Below are 7,021 nucleotides of genomic sequence, written 5' to 3'. Positions count from 1 at the left end.
TTTCATCCATGTAAATCTTGTACAATAGTTTTGAAATAATGTACTCTCCTATGCTTTTTCTTCCAAGAATTGATTAAAATTTTGGTTCCGCATATTCACTTGTGCTTTGAATGGAACATTTAAGCTTAATCTAACAAAAGAGGATCAATGTTAATAATTAAAAGGAATATATTTATATGTATTTAATAAATAATTTTAAATTTAAAATAGCATTATAAGTTTCTTTATTTCTTTTTTGTATTGGCCTTGTTGACATTGACGAGTTATAATAAATATTCTAGCTCGTGACATATAGGAAAAGAAAAACCCAATAAAAATACATTTAAAGATTAAATTTTTTCTAGGGTACCTAAAATTTCAAATCAAATTTTAGATCTGCAATGTAAGAGTTTATTAATGTTATGTGAAATAAGGCAACCTTTTTGAAGTCTTAAACTATTTAATTTTAGTGAAATTTTTAACTTAAATGTTGATCTTTTTTTATACTTACATTTTGGCAACTAATAATTTATAGCACTTTTGCAAAAATTCGGGCCTAATGGATATGTACCACACCTAACCAAACTAAACCAAATAAGTAAACAGTGCATATCAAGGTAGCCAAGTATACAGCCTAGGCCGGCTTAGCCTAACCTATACCGGTCTTGACCTAAACTTCTAAAAGGACAACCTACACCAACGTAAGCCATCAAGACAAATAGCCGGCCTAAACCAACTACTCCAGCATATCCGCTAAGTTTAGAACTTAGGCCGACCACTCTAATGAACTCAACATAATGGAAACGTCCACATCCAATAAACCTTAAGGGCTTGGGTTTGGGCCTTGGCCCACTCACAAGCCCCACCTAGAGCCCAAGTCAAGGCCCAGCCCATGAAATGGTCAAACGTCATTAATGCTCTATAAATACGCGTGGACCCCATCATTTAAAGGTACACATTCATTAATCACTGATTTGACTTTCTGAGAACTTTGACTTACTTGAGCTTCAGAGATTCTTCTGCAGGTAGCACCTCCTGGGTTCAAGCTGACATGTGTCGATCAGAGAGAGACCAACCGAAGAGATAGCGGACTACTTGGTAAGGTGACGTTTGTGCCTAACTTATCTTATTTGTTCTACAGGAACAGGATACTTTGTCAAAACCTTCTTGATACAAAAATGTTAGCTAACTTTGTTTTTGTGTCACTTTTCTTCATGAGATTAAGAGCCATTTGAACCAAATAATACAAGGTTTCAAAACAACAATATAATTGTTAAACCTCTAATCTTAAGAACTCAATTCCACACAAAAATATTAAAACATGATGAACCTTATTACCAGTTTATAATCTTTCAATGCGTTTGCCGGGAGTCGAACCCAGGTCTATTGCTTGGAAGGCAATTATCCTAACCGTTGGACTACAAACGCTTGATGCTCTTTCCAAACTTTCTTCAATTATTTTAATGAATATTCCTTATGCACAAAGTAAAGGCTAAAACATAATGATGATATTAGGTTTTCTAAATTTACATACGATTATTATACAGGGAACTACACTTTAGTCAGTACCCAACTTAAGAAAATATTAATGAAAATTACATCATAGATTTGAAACATTCACTTGAATGACTTTATTTCTTTAATTTTAAGTGTTGGCCTTTTTTTAAATAACTTTTAAAATAAAGACATTAGCGAAGAAAATAATTAATTATTGCTTTAATATTCATACTGCATCAAAGAAAAACAAAAAAATAAAGGTATTAATTTGGAGAGTATGTCACAAATCGTGGACAAGTATCTAGTTATAGTTTTAAAAAAATATAAATTGTATTTAAAAATATTTTTCGATGTCAAAATTTTAATTAAAGGGATTTATAAATTTAAAGAGATTAAATATATTATAACTAAAAAATATTTCTTTGTATAGGGAAGAAGATCAACATAGATATTTATACTAGTTCGGATCAAAGGATCCTATGTCCATTTGTTAATCTCTTAAACAAAAAGATTAACTTAATCACTATAAGAATCATACTACAATGAGATTAAGAAAGTAAAGGTTTAGAAAACACCTCTCTTGAAGACACAAGAGATAAATAAACACTTCCTCTGAATTACATAGAGGATGATCAACGTTCTTAGCAACAACAGCAACACCTAATCTCTTAAGAACCCACTTAGGAAAAGTTATCGCTTTATCCACACTAGGCTTTTCAAAGCAATTTTTAAGAACCCTCAGAGAAACACTTTGCAATCACAACACTTGAACTCTGATTCTTAAAAATGTAATTTTGCAAGAGGAAAAGAGTTCTATTTAAAGAAGTTCGAAACCTAGGTCAAGAAGTTGGAAAGACAAATTCAAACTACTAGGGATAATCGATTATTTCAATGGGTTTTCTGAAAAATGAACATAGCTTAAGATAATCAATTATCCTAAGTGATAATCGATTATCAAGTGAATTTTACAAAAATAAAAGGATCTCAGAAAGATTTAGAGTTGGTTTCCAATTCTAAGCTAATTTGAGCTACTAAAAACAAAAGTAACTTATTACAAGAAAGCATTAAACATCAATCAACTTGCTTGAGATTCTTTGTCATCATAAAAATCTTTTTAACTTTAAATCTTCCTCTTCTGCCAACACCCAAATTTCAAGACAAATTATAGTTGTGCAATGTAAGAGTTTGTTAATGTTATGTGAAATAAGGCAACCTTTTTGAAGTCTTAAACTATTTAATTTTAGTGAACTTTTTACCTCAAATGTTGATCTTTTTTTTATACTTACGTTTTGGCAACTAATAATTTATAGCACTTTTGCAAAAATTCGGGCCTAATGGATAATTTGTCAAAACCTTCTTGATACAAAAATGTTAGCCAACTTTGCTTTTGTGTGACTTTTATTCATGAGATTAAGAGCCATTTGAACCAAATAATACAAGGTTTCAAAACAACAGTATAATTGTTACACCTCTAATCATAGGAACTCAATTACACAAACTTTAAAAATAAGAGCTAAACAAAAAAGTATATACAACTTAATTACAAAATTTCAGAAGAAAGAAAAAAGAAAAAAGATATGTGACTAAAAAAAAGAAAAGAAAAGAAACTCAAACATGAAATCCTAACCGTTGGACTACAAACACTTGATGCTTTTTTCAAACTTTCTTCAATTATTTTAATGAATATTCCTTTTGCACAAAATAAAGACTAAAACATAATGATGATATTAGATTTTCTAAATATATACCTATGTTTATTATACAGGGAACAACTTTAGTCAATACCCAACTTTAAAAAAATAGCAATGAAACTTACATCATAGATTTGAAACGTTCACTTGAATCATTTTGTTTCTTTAATGTTAAGTGTTGGCCTCTGTTTTAATAAATTTTAAAATAAAAACATTAGCAAAGAAAGGAATTAATTGTTGTTACTATTCATACTGCATCAAACAAAGACAATAAAAAGTTTTAATTTGGACAGTACGTCACAAATCATGGACAAGTATCTAGTTACACTTTTTTTTTTTAAAATCAATTGTATTTAAAAATATTTTGTGATGTCAAAATTTTAATTAAAAGGATTTACAAAATTGAAGAGATTAAATATATCTATTTCAAGAAAAGAATATACTACTAAAATTACTACATTACCCATTTTTTTTTATTGACACGTGTCATAAAAATTAGTTTTTTCGTCATTTTAAAACTCTGGTACAAAAGGACCTGGGTTCAAATCCTACAAAAGTCAATTTATTTTTCATTTATTTATGATTTCAACTATAATATTAATTATAAATATTATTATTATTTGTAGTATTTTTATAAGTATTAGTATTTCTAATTATTAATAATATTTTTATTATAAATATTATTTATAGTGATAGTAGTAAAATTATAACAAATATTAGTATTATAATAATAATAATAATTGTTATTATTATTATATGTTACTATTATATATTATTAATATTAGTACTATTAACATTATTAGTAGTAAAGTTATTACTCTTATTTGTAATATATAATATTATTATTATTATTATTATATATTTTTGTTAGTAATTACGTCTCAATTTTTATTAGATTATGATAAATTATTTTTTGTCTTAAACTTAAAAACAATAGGTATATTGATAAATATATGATTAGTTTAAAATTTCACTCAAACATTTCATTGTTGATGTTCATACCCATTCAAATTTGAAGGATTTGTTGACTATTATTGAATTATGTCAATCTTTAACAAAAACAAACAAATTAAATATATTTTACTTGATTGATTGTCTAATTCATTTTATTTGACTCCTAATGTTTCATTATCTACAACGAAGATTTTCAAAACAAAATTCGGAATAAGATGAAAGATGAATTTTTTTGAATACAATATGGTTATTTACATTCAAAAAGGAATAACTGAAGATTTTTATTTATTTCAAAATATATTTAGAATAAATATATAATTGTTATTATATTTATTTAACCATTAAAAATAATAATAATAATATTATTATTAATATAAATTATAAAATTTTTAAAAGAATAAAAATCTATTTAGCAAAAGTATTTAGTATAATAACATTTTTATAATTAAAAAAAAAGCACTTATACTAATAACATCACTATGAATATTAATAATAATAATAATAATAATAATAATAATAATAATCATACTAATAATAACAAACAAATGATAATAATAATAATGTTTATGCTATAAATATTAATGTCAATGCAAATACCAAGGCTAATGTTAATAATCTATAATTATATATAAATATATATACATCAACAACAAAACAAGTAAGAAGGATAACTAATTGAAATATGATCTCATAGTAAATAAAATTAAGATGTGTGTCTAAGTATAATAATAATAATACTACTACCATCATAATAATATCCCGTAGTGATAATAATAATAATAATAATACCATTATAATAATATCGCGTAGTGATAATAATAATAATACCATTATAATAATATCGCGTAGTGATAATAATAGTAATAATAATAATAATAATAATAATAATAATAATACACTAACCAAATATATAAAGAGATACACAATTTTTATGTCTTTTTTTATTTTTATAATTTTATTCTCTTAATTATTATTTATTAAATTTAAATAATTATTCATAATAAAAAATTATTTGTCAGTTTTATCATTCTACTAATTTTAGTAACTAATTTTTTTCAATTCAAAAAATACCAAGATATAGAGATAAAATAAATAATAAAATACATATAAAAAGCAAGTAATTGAAATATAATCCCCTAGTAAATAAAAGTAAAATATGTGTCTAACTATATTAATAATAATAATAATAATAATACCAATATAATAATATCGCGTGGTGATAAAATAATAATACTAATACTACTACTACTAATAATAATATTAATATTAATACAACTACATATATAAAGAGATAAATATCTTTGGTGTTTTTATATTTTATCAATTTTATCCTCTTAATTATTATATTTTAAATTTAAATAATTATTTATAATAAAAAAATATTTTTCAGTTTTATTACTTTACTAATTTTAGTAAATATTTTTTAAAATTGAAATAATTGTTCAAATGGAAAGATAAATGAACAACAAAACAAATAAAAATGACAAGTAATTAAAACATGATTCCTACATAGTAAGTAAAAGTAAAATGTGTATCTAATAATCATAATAAAAACAATAAAAATAATAATAATTATTATAATAACTATAGTTCTTAATAATAGTAATAGTAATTGTACCACACCTAGCCAAACTCGACCAAATAAGTAAACAATGAATATACCAAGGCAGCCAAGTATTCAGCCTAGGCTGAGTCAACCTAACTTGTACCGGTTCTAACCTATACATCTAAAGGAATAGGTAGCCGGTCCAGGCCGGCTACTCCAGCAGACCCGGTAAGATTAAAGTCCAGGCCGACAACTCCAATAAACTTAGTGAAAATAGAAGCCCCCGCGTTCAATAGGTCTTAAGGGCCTGGGTTAGGGCCCAGGCCCACTCATAGCCCAAGCTAGAGCCCAAGTCAAGGCCCGGCCCATGAGGTAATTAAACATCATTAATGCTCTATAAATACGCGTGGACCCTAGTAATTAAAGGTACGCATTCATTAATCACTGATTTGACCTTCTGAGAGCTTTGACTTACTTGAGCTTCGGAGACTCTTCTGCAGGTAACCCCTCCTGGGTTCAAGCTGACATGTACCAACCGGGAAGAGACCAAATGAGGAGATAACGGACTGCATGGTAAGGTGACGCTTGTGCTTGACTCATCTTATTTGTTCTCTGCAGGAACAGTAATATAATAATAAAAATAATTATAATTAATAATAATGATAATAATATTTATAGTTGATAGTAATAATGATTATTAATTATAGTTGATAATAATAATCCGTGACGAATCTTGACCAATAATTTTGGAGGAGCCAAAATAATTTATATTAAAAAAATTTGAACTCATCAATAATTTATTCGGAATAAAAATCTCCAGTTATTCCTTTTTGAATGTAAATAACCATATTGTGTCAAGAAATTCATCTTTCATCTTATTCCGAATTTTATTTTGAAAATCTTTGTTGTAGATAATGAAACATTAAGAGTCAAATAAAATGAATTAGACAATCAATCAAGTAAAATATCTTTAATTTGTTTGTTTTTGTCAAAGATTGACATAATTCAATAATAGTCAATAAATCCTTCAAATTTGAATGGGTATGAACATCAACAATGAAATGTTTGAGTGAAATTTTAAACTAATCATATATTTATCAATATACCTATTTTTTTAAGTTTAAAACAAAAGTAATTTATCATAATTTAATAAAAATTTAGACATAATTACTAACAAAAATATATAATAATAATAATAATATTATATATTGTAACGTCCCAAATACATAGATAAACCCATTTAATAAAACGCCACATGCATAATATCCAGAGAGTACGAAGATTTGGTATATGAAGAACTCAGTGCCCCAACATATCCATAAAACATAAAAGAGGCCCCACATGGCCTAAAATA

The 7,021-nt window shown here is 26.0% G+C and overlaps 1 non-coding gene across 1 annotated transcript; it reads right to left on the bottom strand.

Annotated features, from left to right (window-relative positions):
• Positions 1-1,335: 1,335 nt before the first annotated feature.
• Positions 1,336-1,407, bottom strand: TRNAG-UCC. Its single transcript has one exon. It is a non-coding gene; the product is annotated as a tRNA-Gly (tRNA).
• Between the last annotated feature and the right edge of the window lie 5,614 nt (positions 1,408-7,021).

This window comes from Vigna unguiculata, chromosome 2 (genome assembly GCF_004118075.2).
Source record: "Vigna unguiculata cultivar IT97K-499-35 chromosome 2, ASM411807v1, whole genome shotgun sequence".
NCBI lineage: Eukaryota > Viridiplantae > Streptophyta > Magnoliopsida > Fabales > Fabaceae > Vigna > Vigna unguiculata.
The sequence above is the reverse complement of the archived record's forward strand: the minus strand, read 5'-3'. Positions and strand labels throughout refer to the sequence as shown.